The sequence below is a fragment of the Temnothorax nylanderi genome, unplaced genomic scaffold, assembly GCF_030848795.1.
Source record: "Temnothorax nylanderi isolate EJ_2023f unplaced genomic scaffold, tnyl_v1.0 TNYL_tig0011_pilon, whole genome shotgun sequence".
Taxonomy (NCBI): Eukaryota; Metazoa; Arthropoda; class Insecta; order Hymenoptera; family Formicidae; genus Temnothorax; species Temnothorax nylanderi.
The window spans coordinates 635,540-656,650 of NW_027249073.1; the positions used below are offsets into that span (position 1 = coordinate 635,540).

The window sequence follows — 21,111 nt, forward strand, 5'->3', positions numbered from 1 at the left end:
AAAAACGTTATAGCATATCGGGTATTTAAAAAGCAAAAACATTTTGCCGAATTTCAGATCAATACAGTAAAATCGTATTACAGAAAAGTCCATTTAAAAGCGAATAAATAAATGTATTACTACGTACTTTTTGGAAATATTGTTTAATAATTTTTTTTTTATTCGTGACAAAAATAAATCCAACTAGAATGCATTTCGAATGTAGTGGCGAGCATTGAGTAAAGCCGCAAAGCAGACCGATTAAGGAGCGAAATGGTATCGATCCCGCGTAAGGGGGTACCGGGAGCTTCGGATCTGGGTCCATGGTAGCCCATATGGAGCCTGCCCAGCGCATATGTTACGACAACGCCGCTAACGACCTGCCTTGGGCCTTCGTAATGCTAAACTGCGGTTCGATCCGCACCCCATGAAACTAAGTAACCATTCGATTGTCATTGGTAAATAGGTAATCATGACAGCATCGACTAGAGCCTCCTTAGGACGTGCGAATTTTTGCCTTCTGGACGATCTCGAATCACAGAATATCTCCGATTTAATCGGTAATATTAAATTTCAGTAATACTTTTGTATCTGCAAAGCAGAAGAATATGTTCAGATTTTTATTTCTGAATTCTGCAAAGTCCTGAATTATGTCCACTTTCAAGATAAATTGAAGAAGCATAAACAAATATCAGAACGTTTCGATTAAATTTACTTTATTTTCTAATTTACAAAGCTTGTTTTCCATTTTTACACAAATTTAAAAGGAACAATTAAATATAAAAACCAATATATTATTCTCTTCTGCTTTTCAGATACGAGATAATGTCTCTTATACCTATCATATCTATAAATTTTATTTAGTTATATTTTTTTATTTCTTTAGCTTTTAGTATTTCATATTATAAAATAATCGCGAAACAAATGTGTTAAAACATTCGATGTTTGACATTGCAAGAAAGTAACCGAAGGGAGAGCCTAAACACTTTGGCCAAGCAAAACCCCGTGACAATCCTACCAGCTACCCCCCCGGCTTTTTTGCCAACCTGCAAGGCTAAACGAGTTATGTATTATGCCAAGGGATAGCCGAGTGGGGTGGACTACTCAATACCAGGTTGTATGTCCTGGTCGTGCCATCTGGCGCGCTATTATACGAGTATTTTAATTTAATTAACTCAGCTCGCGCATCGATCGATCGATATTATCGGCGCTCGCGCGCGGATTAAGCTTGTACGTGGACGGTCGACGATTTCGAATCTGCCGTTTAATTAGGATTTCGGGCGTCGGTGCGAGCAACAGATTTTATGGAAACGAACCGCGTTCCTGGTCTGCCGAATCAGGCCGTGCCACAATCGACCGTTTATTTCGATACTTTCCGCTGTTGAGTAAACGTCACCCATTCGGGAAAATCCCTCTTCCATGTGGCAATGATTTAATATCAAATAACAAATTTCAAACCGATTTACGGTGCTTAATAAAACAGACCGACTTGAATATTACAAATTTTCATGAAATTTATATGATATAAAAAGATTTGTGTGTGTGATTTTTCTATTAGAACTTGACGCAGCTAGAAAATTATTTCTTTTTTAATTAATATAATAGGTTTTTAAATTTTACTATAAAATATGGCATATAGAGATATTTTCCCACAATATTAATATATCGTAACGCAATGGCATTGTTGAGCAAAATATCGCAAAAGAAAATCGCGCTACGTGTTAACATCAAGTACTCGGCTCATGGTTGGATTTATGGTTACCTAGAAGTATCGAGTCGCTGCTCGACAATCGATACTCCACCTTGGCGTATTTACGGCGTATTTGCGGCAGCGCGAACATGGCTCTTTGTCATAGACGAGTGATTTTCGGATCGGCGGCAGCGTGGCCCCGAGAGTTCGAAAGAGCTGGTGCGCCATTGTACTTCTCTCGCCGGGGTCATTGTAAGCGACTGTACCCTCATCTCCACGTTGCACACAGTGCACTTCCCCTGCTCGTGCATCTGTCCTCAATCAGCGGCCTACGAAAATGGGATATACACGTCTTCGTCGGCGTGAAACTATTGACCTACCCTGTGTGCGAGGGAGCATTCCAGTCGTCGCCGCGAGGGCGATAAATAAAGATCAACGGGTGACAAGGCAACTCTGTGTGATTTACAGCTTTCAATAACTAACAAATATTTTTCGTTTAAAAAAATTTTTACGAACGCGATAAATTTTTTTTACAAACAAATTTAATTTTTACATTGCCTTATATATTTAAAAACTATCCAAATTGCTTTTATATTTATTTCAATGTAATAATACTGAAAACTGTGGATTGACAATCGGAAATAGATCGCACTAAATTCGCTCGAACGGAAAAACTATCGGAAACATAAAGAAAATGTACGGTGACGTATAGTGACCCTTGTAGGGTCAAAAACATCCCTGCCAGTAGATATTAAAGACTAGGGGCAAACCAGGACGACATGGTACTCGCGAAAGAATGGAACGCACTTAACTCGGGACTGCTTAAACAGTTGTTTGATCGGCATTATGTATTAGCAGAGAGAAAAGCAAGAGAGAGCATGTGGCTGGTGCCACCGCTTATTAGCGACGCGATGTCGGGAGTTACGCGAGAATACACTCACGTTGAATTTTTTCACTTGACCGAAGGAGGAGTGCAACTGAAGTTCAACTAAAAACTTTTCCTAAATCTGAAACTATAAATGTTTATTTAATATAAGAATCGTGTTTATCAAAACTAAGGATCTAAAACATGGTAACTAAACACAAAAAGGAAGAAACTTAAATTGCATGATGCAAAAGCATCTACAGTAATAGATGATGAGTCTGACGAGAAGTGAGCTAAGAAACCGTCGGCGGATCCATTCCAATGCGATCGCTATTGTCGAGCATCCGCGCGCCGCGCGACAACCAGGTATAATATTCCGGATATTAAATCGCTTTTAAATCGGCTTAGCGTTAACTAGTGGCACTTTAAGCTGCCCGTTGAAATGATTATCAGGGCTTCCCATTCCGTCGAGAGAGAACCGGCTAGCTGTTATCGCCCGTTGATTAATTGTTATGCAATATGACGTCACACACGCCTACCCGACCTACCCGGATTAGAATCCCGCGGTGGAGCATCACACGGTGGTGAACGCCGGCCGGCCCCGCGGCCCGCCTACGCACGTCTCCCTCGGTACAGCGCGCATTGCAGCATCCCTCTTCCTCTAAATCTCGCCATATCTGTACGTATGTGTGCGTGTATGTGCGTGTATCATCGCGCAGGCGGTTACAACACGGAGGGAGCGGCGCGAAGTTTCCGGCTAATCCTACGAATTTGAGCCAGCCGAACATAGGATGGCTGATGAATATTGATACCGCCGACTCGACGGACCACCTCGCACCTATACACAGATTTCGCGTGCAAGCGAGCGACCTATCCGCCTTGGCTCTTCTCGATTTTCGCTCACACCTGAGGAGGGAGTGAAAATGCAAGACGCTCTCTTTTTCTCTCGCTGATTCCTGCTGCTACATGCGTAAAATGCATAACATCTCGCGGATAAAAGAGAGATTACGAAGATTACTGTCGTTCATCTGAGAAAAGCTTCTTTTAAAACACGCAATATCTAATTTTTATGAGATAAATTGCATATATCGGTCAAATGGTGTCTGATTTGTTAGAAACTCGTATAATTTCGTATAATTAATTTAATATAGAAACTATACGAGAAACTACATTTGATTAAAGGCAAATTATATTTATATAAATAAATCGAAAAAGATTAAGTAAACAAAATCAAAGACACATTCTTAATAAAGATTAATGGTTTTTTTTTTCAATCACGAATGGCAAGATTCTGCCCAGTTTTTTTATGAGCGAACGAGAGAAGTAACTTGCGCTTAAATATCTCCAACATTGCGACACGTTGCAATTCGCTTTGAAAAGCCAAAAGCTGACGGCTCGTGGCTCGATGCTCTCCGGTAACCTTGCACCATTATTTCCCTAAATAAAAGAAACCATAAATCGTGGATGCACAAGCCCGTGGAGGAACCACGCCACGGCTCCATTATATCTTTCACGATGAACGGTGCCCTTCTTCGTCGGCCATTATGCCACGGAGATAGTAAGGAAGCAGCCACCCCTTTATCTCGGTAGACGGTGAGAGTAATGCGCGGAAATCAAGGGTTAATTCCTCGGCGTCGTAAAGCATTTTATCTGCCTCCAGTAGTGTCGCCGGAACGAGAAATATTCAAATATGGCGATAGACGATAGAACACACCGATTGAGTGCTAAAGAAATCCGTACCGCAGTTCTCTTTTACGTATTTATGTACGGCGATTGTAAAACTTCATCATTTTTTAATGCTTTTAATGCATAAAAAATTGGTATCTACTACTTTTAAAAATGTTATAACATTTAAATAATTATTACTTAAAAAAGATTGAAAAAAGATCATGCATTCTTGTAGTAAATCAGATCGACATGTTGCTACATATGATGGTTATTGTCTACAAAAAAGACAAAGATTCAAACGAGCCATCCATCGATCGCGAGAAAAAGATTTGCTTACGGGAATAGTACATTACAATGTGCACGTGTGTGGTGTGTGAATGCGGACATATCATGCGAAGACCTTTCGGACCTCTAACACCTGATCCCTACTAAAGATCCTATCGAGAAAATTGGATTCGGTGTCAGGGTGACCGCTGAAACGTATAAGCAGCTCGTAAAATACATTTTAGCGCACGAGCGCCTCCGCGTCGAGGGATTAAGCTTTATGGTTAGATAAGGATCCTGGATTCGCTTCCGTGCTTCTCGCGCCCGCCGGGCTTCTATCCCTCGAAAAATAATAACCGCGACAACGATCTTTCGAGCAGTCCAAACGAATATTTTGCGGATCAGAGTCCGTCCCCGCCCCAACCTTTTTTTCCTGGCATGAGAGCATAAAATGTTCTCCGCAATATTCCGAGCTGTGCTCGATGTGTCTCCCGAAAGTTAATGCGAATTGATCGCACGAAGTTGGAACGCAAGGACGTGAAAAGCGCGATTTGGTCGAGCAAGTATCGAATTTGACTCTTTGATTTTAATCTCTCGTCTGCGTTCGATATAGGATTTAAAAAGATTCGACAAAGAATTTCGCAAAATTTTGTACCCTGTACAAAATCACGAAAGCTAATTATGTGAAAGATATTTTACATATCCAATCTGCGTCTAATAATAAAAATTAATAACTATCTAATTAAAAGCAATATTTAACAAATTTAAATACTTGTTTTTTTTTTAGATTTTAATTTTATCGATAAATCTATAATAATCTATAATAAGTATTTTTTATCCTTGAGAAATCATTATATTGTCTCATTCAGCCAATCGTTTCGATAACGCCACTCGACCTTTTATCGACAGGAGAGAGAAGGACTAGATTGCCACATTTAGCACTTCTTTGTAGTGTCGTCGCGAGGGCATCCTCAATATTTTCTTACGGAGTGAAATATCGTCTCGAAAGTCATTCTTCTCCGAGTAATGGAGCCAATTCAGGTCAGCGAATTGCCTTATTGACGGGCAGGCTGGACGGCCGGAGGGACTTTCAGTGTCTCAGATGGAACGCAAAATCGAGTTACGGCCAACGCCATCCTCGTCGTCGTCGTTGCAATAAGCGACGTAGGCGATGTATCGAGGCGATATATGGCTGTTACATCGCCTAAGTAGTTTGCGATCGAGTAGATCGATTGACCGATTGAGCCAATATTATCTATCGTTCTCTTACAATACAATTAAATATAAATTGAAATAGTTGTCCCTAACGAAATAATATCTTTATCTTTAAGAACTATTAAAGTCAAAAATGATATTTCCTCATAAAAAAACGATCAATCCCTTCTAGCATATATAAAGTGTATTCTACGTGTGATATTAAACAATTCCTATCTATTACATATACATGTATGTAATTTACAGAAATTGTTTGTCTTAATCTTAAGATCCATAAAGAATGTTTTGTTTTGTTTTGTTTTGTTCTTTCAAACTTAAATAGCGGATCTAGCTTCGTGTACACTAGTAGCTACATTAGTTGCTTTGAATCATGTATGCGTTCCGAATTATTCGGTAGCTCGGTTGTATCAAGAAATTGACAATAAGAGGGCGAGAAAAATGAAATTGAGAAGCCGGTCGAGCACGTTGGCCGATAAAATGCTGCCGGGACGACACTCGGATCTCTCAATGATATAAAAAAGTGCCCTCGGGGGGTAGCGACAAGGCGAAAAGGGGGTTGGTGCGGAATAAGGCACGGCGACGTTTATTCGGTCGGACAGGAGCCGAGTGACCGAGTCAAGTAGAACGTACAGCTTGGTCACAGTCCGTTTGATCTAATAAAATGGAGCAAGACCCAGCTATCCTTCTCCAATTTTCCCGACACCGTGCGATTTCACAAGAACACCGTCCAATTTCGTCAGAACGCGCGTACTTTTTAACATGTGGGATAATATCTCGATAATCAATTCTATAAATATATTGATGACATTCTTATTCATTGGCATAAGATGGCACAAGACATAATCACACAAGGAATTAGTGAAATATAGAGAAAGTGTCTTTTTACCGCATCTCATTTAACGACAGATGTCATCTTTAACCAATGAAAATGTTGAGTCATTTGTCTCTATTTTGCAAAAAATCCTCGATATTCTATATCTTTACAATTAGATCTAAATCAAAATTTTGTTAAATAAACTTCTAATTAAAGAATATAATATATTATCTGTTTGTGTGCATCTATAAAAATTAGTTTGCAAAAAGTTTCTTATTTAATAAATAAAAACATTAAGAGAGGTAATAGCTTTATAACATAAAATCATTGCAGATTGACTCTCGTCAAATAACGACCTAAAAATATAAAATTTTTAAACAATTTTTAAACTACAACGATTACATAATATCGAAGTCCAATTGACTCAACGTAAGGCGTTCTAATTTCATGAAATAATGCTGTACTTCATTTATAGTTGAAACAGCGCTTTTGCCGGAAGCTCGACACGACGCACAAGATCGTCTCTTGTCGCGCTGCAACGATTTTTTTTCTCCTCGTCAGCGTGCTGTCCGATATAATCCGCGCTTGATCAGATTAAACGTTGCACAGGGAGAGGGAGAAAGGGAGTGAGGGAGCGAAAGAGAGAGAGGGAGACAGAGGTAGAGGCGGAGGCAGTCACGAGGGTGTGGCGGTTTGCTAGAAACCACCGCGCCGCAACCATCGCCATCGCAACGACCACCGTGTCGCCGGATGAAAGAGGCTCAAACTCACCACGCCGTAAAATAACATTGTCCCGCGATACGGAGCAACGAGGAGATGAGGGGGGTGAGACGATGGCGGTGGCGAAAGGGATGGACCGGGCGAGAGAGAGCGCGCGGCGAGTAGTTTCTTTATTTTCTTCGCCGAAGTCCCGGCGTACTTACGTTAAGTACCGCGGAAGTGTAGCGGTTCGCATCGCAGGCGAGCCGGCTGCAAAACGGCGCGCGCGGTGTAGCGTCTTCACGAAAAACCATAAACGAAAGTAAGAAACAGTTAATTTGTGGATTTTACATTTTTCTAGCTCATTAACGTTCCGCGCGTCTATAAGTCGTCTCGATTGTATTTGCGATTTTGTCAAGATGGATAGGGACTTATTCTGTCTTAAAACGCTTCCTATTCAATTTCTCTCATATTCGATATTGTCATAATCTCCAAGAAACTATCGATTTAATACAATTAAATTTATTCTGCTTCCATAGCCTTTGATCACGAAAGACTGACGCACTGCTCTGACTGCATCGAATTTCTCCACATCTGTATGCACGCGAAAAATACAAGCCTTCACGCGCGAAGAGGATTACTGGCGAAGGAAAAGTTCGACTACGCTATTGCGACGTGGAGGTAGAGGACAGCGGGACGTAGTGGAGCGAAACGCGGAGAGGGAGGAGGGCAGCAGCGAGGGGGATGGCACGGGGTGTAACAGGGTGTCGGGGGTTGGAGATTACGGCGGGACAAGCAATATTAAGCGGCCAGGAACAAAAAGACGATCCACCACGCCGGATTACCCGCGATGCACCGCGTTGTCCCGTGAAATTGATACGCGAGATGCTTTTTAACGGGAATAACGGTGAGCGCCGTCGCCGCGGATCTCCCGCGGACCTACCCGCGGAAATATTCGACGCGATTTAGATAACCCGCCGGCGCGACGCGTCGGGAACAAAAGAAACGATTTGTACCGACCGCCGAAGAGGCGGGTAACTAATGAGGAAAGTCTGAAAATAATTAGATCGTTCGTCACCGAAGCGGAGGTTTTTGCGAATTAGCACCGCGATTTCGTTGTATAATCAGCGTCAAAATAGTTGAGACATTTTTTTAGTTGATAATATCATTAATATCTGTGCACTTATTCTTATAGTAAATAAAAAATAACACAATAGTATAAGTTTATAACATATTAAATGTATTAAATGGTATTGGTGTATAAAATAGAAAAAGTATTACATTAATATTTCACCAAGTACCTGCGTGATAAATACGATTACTACTAATTATTAATTAAAAAATACTGCTATTCAAAAATATTTCTAATAAATAAGTAATAAAAATAATATTTTTTAACTATATATTGTGCGTCCAGTCTTGGCAGACACTCCCATGAGAAAATGGTTGTTTCGAGGCAAAGTTTGTTACGGGCCAATAAAATGAGACCGCTGGGGCGGTAATACATAATGTTTTACAACATATCTCTTCTACCTGCTCTCTAGTCGGCACACGTAGCGAGGTTTATCTAAATATTGCCATAGGAAAAAAGAAGCGACTCTGCCTGGGGAGTCGCCCTATCGGTCGCGTGGGAAACATTATTCTGCAGAAGCGGGCGCGAGGTGCGATCTCTAGCATGGCGCGAACCGATTGGGCCCGAGTAAAATTTTAATCTTTTAAAACGCGCCAAGATTTGCACACCTGCATAGCACGCTTCGCGTGATTCAATGGCTGCAAAGCCCGATTTACATTCTTAAGCCCTTGCGTTAAAGCTACGACTCACGTACGCCTTTCGCGTAATAGTAATCGCATTGAATAGGAATCTATGAAAATTATATTGCCATCGTAAAAAGAGTAAAAATACTATTTTAGAAAGAAATATGTAAATTTTTTATTTAATTACACAAAACACTTGAATCACTTCGATGAAATTGTAATTACATCCAAAAAATGTTCTATAAAATTAGAAACTTTATATGCATTTCTTTCCAATACAATACCTTTTCAATTATCTTAATTAGCGAGAAAAAATGTATCTTCGTAGTAACATTAGTTATCGATTTAGCTCCAATTTAATAGCATTAGTATCTAAAGAATTGAAATGTTTAGTTATGATAAATATTTTATAAAAATATTAGAGATGTGAAAAATGCGTGCAGTATTTAATTTGAATAAAAGAGTTAATAAGAAACAAAAGCATAATGAGTAGTGTTGGCAAGGGCACAGGTGTAAGCAGTCACGAAAGATGGAAATGGAGTTCCTTTGTTCCGCCGCGCGAAGGAGGGTGAGGAACGCGTATCCTATTTTTATCGGGAGTCGCATATATTTTCATATCCGAACGAACGGCACGGGAATATTGTAATTTGCATCGGAGACGGCGGAAAGAACTAAGTCGTGGACCGTGTAGAAGAGTCGCGGGGAACGGGAGACACCGGCGGAATCGGCGGGGTATGCAAATGCGAATACACGGTGCGTTCCAAATCTTTAGATCTGGACGAATAACTCGGAAGTGCCGAACCAACCCTCTTTACTTTCCCATATCGTCGCCAAAAATACGCGAAAGATTCAGTCCGGGAAATTTCGTTATGCCCATAACTTGCTTTTCGTAACGAGATGCCTTATTACAAACACTGGCAGCTTCACATGTCCAGACATAACATAATAATTTGAGATATTTATCGATAATCACATAACAAATGATTTGAACTAAATCTTAATCCTTTTTATATTTAGCATTTAGATTCCTTTTAATCCGCAACAATAAAACCGTGACATTTCTATACATTCATCGATTATTACGCGGAATCTATTTCACACATTTACTTGACTGTTGTCTCAGTTCGGGAGAATACAAGAACATTGTAAGTACATAAAACGGGGTGGAAATGTCAGGCGACGGGTGCAGAAAACATTTCTCGGGAGCGAGCGACTGTCGCGACGCATCAACCGCGGCGCGAGTCTGAAAACCATTATCGGCCTCCTTCCGCCCTGCGCATCGCCACGGAAAGGACCGCGAAGGATTTATGCCCCCAGTGTTTTGTAACGATCGGCTAACGTCGCTACGTTGTTACAGATCGCGCGGTCGTTGCAGTGAAGCGTCACGGTGCATCGCGCGCGCGTTTCGCGTTGTCGCGACTCGCGCGAGAAGAATCGGTAAATCCAATAAAGGGTGAATAATGCCGGGCGTTACCGAAGTGCGAATCCGTAGGTTCGTCCGATGATGTTCTGGCTGGGGGTGGCCGATCGCGTATTTATCGAAGCGAGAGAAGAAGAACGGGGTTGAGAGGACATAATGTATAGTGAGGTAGGCTCGAGAGAAAGAGCGAAACAAACGAGAGATGAAGGGAAGGGAAGAAGTAAAAGAGAGAAGAGAGGAATAATGACGGATTATCCATTAGGCGCGATATATGATTTAAGGTCTCACATATGAAAGAGTTTTGAAGTGAGTTATTATAATTCAGAGAATTTCTAAATAAATTAATCCATTCCCTATTGTAATATGTGATATTCAGTTCTAATAATAATATTAATAAGATAATGTACAATATAAATAATATAATATTTCTCTAACACAAAGTTTTTATTTTTAAAAACATAAATTAAGATAGGCTTATTATATTACTAACGTTACGTTACTATTCTTTTAACAATCATATATAAAATTAATACTAGAATTACAGAATATTTTGATATATCGTTGGAGAGGAGAGCGCGCAGATAATGGACCGTTCTTCGCCATTAGATCCGCAGGAGAGAAGAGAGAGAGAGAAAACACGAAATTTGTTAGGGAGAAACGATCGACGGATATATGTGGCTGCCTTCCGTAATGCCGACGGATTTTACTAATAACCGATATAACCCAAACTAGCCGTGGAATATTATAATTGATTTATCGCGCCAACGCGATACACACGTCGGATTTATCAGCCCGTGGTCCCGTCCCGTCGCCGCGCCGTTCCGCCGAGCCGTTCCGCGACGCGCCGCGGAACCGATCGAACGGAACGGCGATCGACGATAGACCGCTTCCGGTCGACTCGGCGTTGCCTGCGAGAGCATTCATTTGACACGGCTCGTTCGGATATGCAACGTGCTCAGCAACCGCGTTAAGTGTCGTTTCATTTAACGTGTTCATTTAGCCGTCGCCTGCGTGTTCGGAATAAATGCACTGGTAAACAATTAGCTTTGAGGGACATCCGCGGATGTTGAAATTAGAGAAAAGAATTATTCCGAGGTATATTGTTTTATCAAGTAAACATTTACTATAATAGGAATCAATTTGTTCGTTAACGGCGTATTTTAGGCGTATAGTTTTTCTTTCTTTATAATACCTTATATTCTTCTACTTTATTTTAAAGGCTTTTGAAGATATCCATATGGTTTCGAAGCTCTATAAACTAAAACTGTGTACACGAATATGTAGAGGAACAAACAAAACAAATGAATTTCTCGGGACAAACTCCGCGAAATCAATTGGAGGTACCCGCTGCTGCTTTTGATAAGAAAACGATGATCTCGGCATTTAGAAGCTTAAGCTCTCTGATCTCGACGGAACAGACGGCTGACGATTGGCAACGAAAGAAAATTATTCTTTCGGGCGTACGATCGCCATCCGCCACCGCACGGCACTCCGTCGGGCAAGGGTTGATAATAAATTCAAATTTAGGGGTGCGCGCAATCTGTGATTCAGCGCCATTAAGCACAGGATCTCTCTAAAGGACACTACCCCGTATTTCCTCCTAACTTGGCACATCCGTGAGAGTGCCCCGGCTCTTTAAACTCGCTAAGAGGTAAAAAGGTCACTTTGGTAATCAAAGAATCGCTTCACTTTTAAAATCTACAAAGATTCGACGATGGAACTTCTTGCGGCTTCAGCACGCAAAACTGAACGTCGCAAATTTGCGATTAGGTTTCGTGAAAATAAAGAAAACACTAACGTCAAAACTGTAATTCCTTCATAATAGCCAACTTACTTAATAATACATAGAGGTATTCTTTTCGAAATTTTTTTTCACATTTGAAAATTTTTACATTCCGAATCACATGAAGGAGTGCGACGGGTGGTCGTAAAACACGCGAAATAAAATCTACTTAAGTATCCCAGAAACAGAATGCCGAACGAGGATACTTTATGGGTAATCGAATCAAGTTTTTAACTGTCTAGATGTTTCTCCTTTCCGGGACATAAAATTTCCGTGGATATTCACGTATCGATTGCCTCGAGGACGGAAGCAGAACGCGAGAGCCGCGTTGATGGCCGACGATTAACGTGCTCGTCTATCGCGGTCGGTGATGCGTTTCGCGATCGCAAAATCACCAGTAACAAGCATTAAAGTCGTTTCTTCGATTGCCCGAGAAATGAACGATTTCGAGGTTCACGTTCGCATTCATTTCGCGAGACGAACCGCGCGACGGTTATCGATCGCCACCGCCAATAACGAATGTGGAATAGGGACGAGAAAAAGAAGGTTTCTAGGAGGCTTTGATTTATATCGCGTCGATATTTTCCGCAGGTCTCAGTGTTTCTTAATTCGAGGTTTCTCCGCGTGCTCGCCGCGGGGGTAATTCGATTTCCTGGCGAATCGGTTGGAAGTAAATCAGGGTACAGTCGTCGGCAAAATTCGCTGCAAGACACCGTCATAATTTCCGCGAAATGCATAATGCCGATTGTCTCGCGATATTATCGTAAATGCTTCTCGCCTTAAATCCAAGTTTATCCCACAATGCTGATATATTCTTAAACATTTTTATCAGAATAATACTTATTGTAATTTGAAGCTCTGCAGATAGCACTAAATATATTTTAAAAAATCATATTAAAAATTATCATTAAATTTTATCACTCATTAATCAATTATCGCTTATCGGTTAATTATTTATGCTATCATATACCTTACTTGTTAATTATTTTGTATAAGTAATTATTAATTTTTTATGAATTTTTTGACAACATAAAAGTATTCTTCTATATACTATATTAAAACGAGATATTTGAACAAGAGATATTTGCAAATTATACTTTATAATATAATAAATCTCAGTGACCTAATTTGAGATTATATGAAATCTTCGGCTACGTTGTAAAATGCAGTTAATGTATTGCTTATATGAAAATTATATAAATTATATAAGATTTCATGTAGATTCTACATATTTATTTGCTGTGTTAAAAGTTATTATTTTCATAGTAATCTTTTTGTTTTGTGTTTAATAGTTTACCTATTTATCAGAGATTAAATTAAATATTGAAATATAATATATGTTAATTCCTATATATAAGCCCTAATATATAATTATAATTTCGCTTTGGTTTTAGTAAATTTAAATTTTGATGCCTCAAAAGCACAAAAATAACTTCGTACTTATTTACTCGTGACAATAAAATACGAAATATATAATATAGCAAATATTTTATATAGGTTATGAGAACAATTCTATTGAAAAATTTAACTCGTCAAAATAATACTCTTAAAAATTTATATATTAAATAATATTTTATCTATTCCCTTTCATTATATTATATGTATATATATATATATATATATATATATATATATATATATATATATATATATATATATATATATGATCTAATTAATTAAAGTAAAAAATGCGCGTATAAGAGTACTAGAATTTATAATATATCAATACCGATGTTTTACATCCATATAATTTCTAATACATTAATAACATATTTTACTTAAATAAAAAATAATAAACTCTTTTTGTAGTTGAAGTAAGATAAAACGAAAAAAACAAACATTTTGAAGATCGACAAGTAGGGGAGACCGGGGCTAAGCCGACAACGGGGCAAACTTGACACTAGGCTTTTTGCCAATTTAAATCTATCGTAGAAACTTGCCTTTCCTACTGTAAATGCGTCTTTATGTGCCAGTATTATCAACGGAATTTGGTAAAATTCTGAGTTATAGTGTAATTTTTAACGCGACATAAGCGTTTTTGATAGTGAAAAGTAATTTTTCTGATCTCTCGAAAATGTCTACTCTTTCATCGAACTTTACTCTTGCGAATCTACCGGTAAGTGATTTTGATGGGAAATTTGATGCTCTATATGAATCCGATAATCGTTTTTGCATATTTTCAAAATTTTCATGTTTTTGAAGTGACAAAAGTGAAAAACGACGTCCGGGGCAAAGTCAACACCACGCCGTTTCGTCGGCTCCCAGTAACAAACGATGCTTGTCATGCAGCCGTATGGCTCATGACAAATGTATGCGCACGTCCGATCGCGAGTTTACCTGCATTAATTGTTTTTCAGACATGAGTTTAGATGAAGATAATTGAAAGTTCAACAATTTTTGTTCTCATTATTTTAAATGATTGTTCTAGCTACTTTATTCCGAATTTTTGTACTTTTTAAATACACAATAAACAATGTATTTTCATTTTCAGACAGTAAAAAATAAGTTCCAGATCAAATTGTGTCGATCAGACAAAGTGTTGAGTTTGCCCCGGCGGGGTGTCGAGTTTGCCCCGGCATTTTTCAATTCGAAAATTTGTCTTCGCTTCACTTTTCCTTTCCTGGCGGCAAAACAAAGCGACGTACAGCAAAACTTCCTGAATCAATTTTGTACCTGAAGAAACACTCTTTAAATATGTACCATTGAATTTGCCTAAAAATTTTAATTAAATATTAAAAATTGCCTTTGAAAAAATAGTGTCGGCTTAGCCCCGGTCTCCCCTATCTATAATTTATGTCTTTGTACGCATAAAATTTTTAATGCAATATATTCCGTTTTAATTCCGCATAAAGAGTAATGAATAACACTATATGAATTGCATTTTGCAAATATGCCCAACAATGGGTACGGAGAGAAAGCGTAATTGGGTCGATCATAAATTACACTGGATCCTGTTAGCGATTATTTCTACTTGGCCGAACATACGTGGATTTTTCCACTGCGGCGCGCAATGAGCCCGAATTTACCTGTAAAACGCAATACCTGTTTCTATTCAAAATTGTTTTGTTTGAAGAACTATGCATATTAAAATATTTCTTATAAGCAGTCAAGTTATATTTCTGACGCAATAGTTTATTCAAGTTATTTTTCTATCATGTTCCTACCTGGACTAAAAATTCTTTTTATTAACGCATAACACATAATAATTTATGTTATACAGAATAATTCCATAATAAGTATGTTGCTATATTCACCTAGCTATAATTATCGAATGCCTTTCATGCTTTTCTTATTGATTTTTCTCTACTTTGCACTCTTTTATTGACACTTTTCTATACTTTTGCATTCTTTCTTTTGATGAAAAAAATTTTTAAGTCGTACGGATCTGTAATGGAAAAGACCCGTTTTGCTCCGTTTATTTCCGTCTTTTCCGTTGGTATTCCGGCGTTAGGCGGTCGTCGAGAAGCGATTTGAGCAACTTTAACGTCGCTTACTCCGCAGCCCACAACCAGCACGTACGAGCACTCTTGCCCAGTACCCGAGGACTAAGGTGCTCCTTCGCAAATCCGTCTGGCCGTTCAGCAGTGGGCAACGGGCTGAATACCAATTTCCAATTTGTCCGGGCATATCGGCCGGACGCTCAAGAGCGTGACACAAATGCCAGATGCAATCAACGGATTGCGAAGGAAGGCGCACTTCAGCGCAATCCCTGTGTTAATCCACGATCATCGAGTGCAGTTACTCTACCCCCTATTCAACCAACGAGAAGGATGTTTACGCAGCTTATGATATCCTTTCCACATCTCGAAATTCTGTGTATAAAGATTTATTCCTATATACCTTCTGTCTCTTTTAGTATAGTATTATAGCGTTCTTTCTGGATTTTATCGCTAAAGGAAGATAATAAAAGATCGATCGAATACTCTCTTAAATAAAAGATCCAATAGTTTTGAGACACTCTGCATTTATAAATATGTAACCATATAAAAATACGTTCCACTTGTTGTATTACGTAAAAATAATTGCGTCAATAATTACGTGATAAATACAGTATAAATAAATTATTAAATAAAAAAGAAATATTGAGAAAGAACGTCGATCTTGACGTTGTAACGCATGCAAGTTTATAGGGTCAACTCGGTATTTTTTTGGAGCGCTCTCGCGCGCCTCAATATTGTCGCTATCTCTTGTATACAGTTGCCGCCATATTCCGCGAGAAGACGCCATATTACCGGAAACTTCCACCCCCTTTTATGTTGGCTTGTCGCGGACCGTCTCCGCGAAAACTACCCCCATAAAAGTTGACGACTTAAATCGCGGGGCGTATGCCCCGTCGGAGAGAAGGAAGAAACCTCGAATACTATGGTAGATACTGTTCGACGTATTTGGGATATGTTGATTTATTTTTAAGAAAAAGAGGAATTGAATAATAGTTTTAAAAAATCTCAAAGAAGATACAATTTTCACGTTTTCAAAATCGCAATTTGTAAGTAATCACTATTACATTATAAAACCAAAAAATATGTAAATTATTTTAAAAAATTAAAATATAACTATTGTATTTTATCTTCATATAGTCAATATATTAATATATGGTAGTTTTTTATAAATTATATATTTATATTTTATCCATGCCTGCGTTGTTTTCAAAATTATTATATCGTATACTTGAAGTTAAATTACTTTTTTCTATTAAAATCATTAATATCAAATATAAAAAGATGCTACTTTATTTTCTAATATTATAAATTAATATTGTAGTATAAAATTATCATTAAGAAATATGTGTGTGTAATGCATAAACTTATTGTATATATAACAAATTTAGATCATCGTCGATCAAATTAGAAATCAATTTCGCAACTTTCTTTCTGTTTAAGAAAGCAAATCCAACGAGATGAGGAATTTACAGTCGTCGTCACATTGGGGAACTTTCCAGCGGGATCGTCGTGAAAGACATTCGATTATGATTCCATGGGACTTTATCAACGCCGTCCATAAATTCTGGGCTCGCGCAAAAGCAATCTGCGCCGGTGGTGATCCTAATAACCGTGCGGCCATTCGTTCACCCGGGAGAGTGAGTCGTAATCCTAACTGAAAGACACTCGGCGGAAAAGAAGACGGAAGAAGGAACGCCCGAAGTGGCCGTAATGAAATAGATCGAGATAAATATGGAAAGGAGAGCTTAAAGTAAATGGTGATCTCGGCCGCGGATTTCGTCTCAATATGCTTGAAAGTGTCTCTCGCTGACGTGGCGCTTCGAAATTAAACGTTCGGACGATTATAGTCCGACGTAAACATCCATGACGATCAATGACGATGCAAAATTGACAGATTTTTGTTACTACTTCGGAGAATAGCGATAAAAAGGCTGTTAAGATGCGTTAAGAAGGGGCCAAGTCAGTTTTCGTGGCAATAGAGAACAAAGAGACAAATACAAGAAATATTAAATATAATAAAGAATATAAAGTAATGTTTACTTTATTATAATCTTCGTCGGATGTGCTAATTTCGAGTTTCAATGAAACACGAGCGCTTTTAAATAAACGAACGTCTCTTGTCGACGTCGAGGCGTTTAGGTTAACCGCAAAAGCGGCTAATATGACCGATGTATGTATGAGGCCGCGGCATGTAAGAGGCAGGGGTGCATAAATATGTGCGTATGCGTCACCGCGCGCATAAGTGCCGATGAGGGGATTTGTAAATGATCTTAGCGCTCCGCGTCAATCACTTACGCCGTTCCGAGCACGCACGAGCACGCTCGCGTACAGAAAACTGGAAGGTTTCGACTTTCAACGAGGTTTTGTTAACCGATCAGGCGTGTAACTCAATTTTCCTACTTATTCCGCGAATACTTTCGTTTCGAGTTGAAAAGCAAACTTATGCGAATATATTTTCTTGAGAAATTTTAGCTGCAGAGAGAAGAATCTTCGTGCGTTGTAAACAAATTTCTCGCAAACGTACGATATTTTAGAAAACCAACAAGAAACGTTTTTGACATAACAATCTAATTGCAGTACTATGAAGTTAATTCCAGCTTTCTAAAAATCAGATTGTTGTTATTTTTCACCGATTAATATTTATTGCAGAGACGTCTGTTATACTCTCTACTTGTTGGTGAGATACTTTGATCGAGAAAAAAAGAGAATCGCTAAACGTGACGCAATGCAGGGATCTAGGAGGATCTCTTACGAGCAAAAGTATATCCTTCCGATGATATATGTATAGCGGGGGCACGTTACGCGGTAAGGTAAAGTTCTCTCAAGACGCCGGAAAGCGCGCGCAAAAAGAATCTTTCGGAAGACGTTGCGGCTGCGGTGAGAAGGGACGAAATTACGTCAAAAGTCTCGAGAATTTATCGGAGCACTTTTTAAACTCCGCCTTCGCGCGATTAGCATATTATTTCTATGGAAGCCGAGAGCGAACAGAAAGCGCACGAGAGAAAAAGATAGAGAGAGAGAGAGAGAGAGTAACGCGCTCGCGACTCTTTGCTATATCGGTCTAGAAAGGGGGTGGGTGTGGGGAGCATATCAAATATGTTGATAAATGATCCCTTTGAGCGATGAATAGGCGGCGTCGGGTTCGTACGTATCCTTTTTCGTCGGCGGCGGCCAACATTTGAATGTCAGAAGGAACGCCGCAACGCGCCCGTTCGCATTGGCGTTTCCTCGATATCTCTCTTACCCCGCCGAGAAACTATCCGCATACAAGCACGTCGCCGTAGATCCCCGTCTCATCGCGAGAACGCTCGGGCGGAACGAAACGCGAGAAATTACGCAAATAGAGATATTCGCGATGCGAAACTGGTCGAATTTTATTACGGATCGAAGAAAAATCGCCCCTCTGTTAACTGCATATTTGTGCATACTTCATGAAATATCATATCTAATGGGCTTCGAAGCGAATAGTAACGCAAGAAAGAATTTTCCGAGGTAAAATCTAAAACAGAACCGTATCTCCTCGAGATAAGAGAGACAACACTGAACTCCTTTGATCCTAGATCTTTACGGAACCCCAGAAAAGACCGGAAGCCCGTTTACATTCGGTACGTTGATGCAAAACAGCCGTATTTCCGTCTCGCCAATCAGTTCTGACCGCTCGCCCTTTGATAAATCTACATACGATTGGCCGATGAACACAAAAGATAGCGACAATTCCGAATTTTTGGCACGGAATATATATTTAAACGTAAAATATCGTGTATCAATGCGTCATGCTCTGCGAAATTAAACGCATATTTCAATAATCATAGCCGTTAACAGATTTCGCGCTATATTCGAGTTCCCGCGTGTCGGTAAATACGGGAGAGATTAATACGCTCAGAATTTAATTAACATAATAAAAGGAATATTGCGGAAATGCGATGAAAATAATGTAAATGCGCAAGCAAGGCTGTGACAAGATTCGACGCGAAATTAATTCAAATTACATTTAAAAAGTGGTACGTAATTTGCGTTGCACGCGGTTGTGTAATTTTACTAATATTAATTTCTTACCTGCACATATATGTTATGTATAATGTCATATGTCAAAATATATGCAAAAAATATATGCAAAATTATATATAATATAGAGAATATATAGCATGTCACTAGAGAATATATAAAATGTCTATACAGAGAATACATAGAATTATATAAAATATATAGAATGTTACATTCTGTCACAGCATCATATTTTAATAACAGACGTTTTATATATATAAGTAACCAATTTAGATTCCTTCTTTCTCAGGTCAAAAATGTAAAAAATTGTCATTATTTATCACAATTTTTTTAAGTCAGCATTAAGAAATCTGTTAAAATAAAATATTTATCAGAAAATAATATGGAGGATATAATTTTATTATCTATTTTTCTTCAAAGTTTAATTCTTCAGAAGTTATTTATTTTCGATCGTTAATTACCTGGGAACAATGGATGCCTCGACATTTTCTTTAAAGAAAATGAATTCTAAATTAGCCAAAGACTCTGTCATTAAAAAATAATGCAGTTACGAAGTTTTTACATGTGATACATACACTTAAAAGTTTATATATTTTCTTTCCGTTCTGTTTCTTTGCAGAAACAGATTAATTTTATTACATAATAATAATCCCGATTCATTATAATAATTCAAAAATAAATGATACACAAATCTATATTATCAGCATAAAAATATGAGGAAAATACTGTAAAATATATAATGTAAAAGTATATTTCTTCATTATAACGAGTAAATGATTTTAAACGACGGAAGTAATATTTTTTAAATATATACGAGAACGTTTTTCTGTGTTACCAACTAAAAGCATTTTCCAATTTATATATATTTTATCATAAAAAAAATCGTCATATTCAATGATATACCGCATACCGGTGAACTATCGACAGTCGAAAAAAGATACGTTTCTTATCGACCAACACTTACTAAAAATTAAGCTGTCGCCACTTCGTAACATTTACCGACAGTGCTAATCAATGACGATCCCAGAAGCAACTCGCGCGCATTTGAATCAGCGCGGCTTGCAATTCTCACGAATTCAAATTTCTCGCAACCGCCATTTTGCAAGTAGGAAATTTTATACTCGAGTAGCCGATAATCCTTTATTTTACAGATATATTGAGCATCGCGACATTGCAATATTGCGAGCACAACGTTCAATCCGTTATGCCCAAATTGAGAAAAGACAGAAACGGAAAATTCACTCACCGATAACTCCTACGACGAGCCGGCCGTCATGACGAAACTGGAGGAGACGCAGGGAGAAGATGCCGGGACAAACGCGTCCGCCCACGCCGAGAGTTCAACTGGATCGCCCTTATCGATCTGGCACTGTAAATAAAGAAACTTTAGATTTTTACGCGCTCGAGAGGATCGGCCGGTTCGCCGAGCGCGCGTTCGCGTTCGCGTTCGCGCTCGCGCGCGCGTGCACCCTCGCTGGGTTGAAAATAGACGCGACGATACGCGACGTCGATAG

The 21,111-nt window shown here is 38.9% G+C and overlaps 1 long non-coding RNA gene across 1 annotated transcript in view; it reads right to left on the reverse strand.

The window, feature by feature from the left end:
- LOC139767630 (uncharacterized) overlaps positions 1-21,111 on the reverse strand; it is a 41,727-nt gene that overhangs the window by 19,488 nt on the left and 1,128 nt on the right. The window contains exon 2 of the long non-coding RNA XR_011717188.1: positions 20,844-20,966. This is a non-coding gene — a long non-coding RNA (uncharacterized lncRNA). The remainder of the gene's footprint in view (positions 1-20,843; positions 20,967-21,111) is intronic.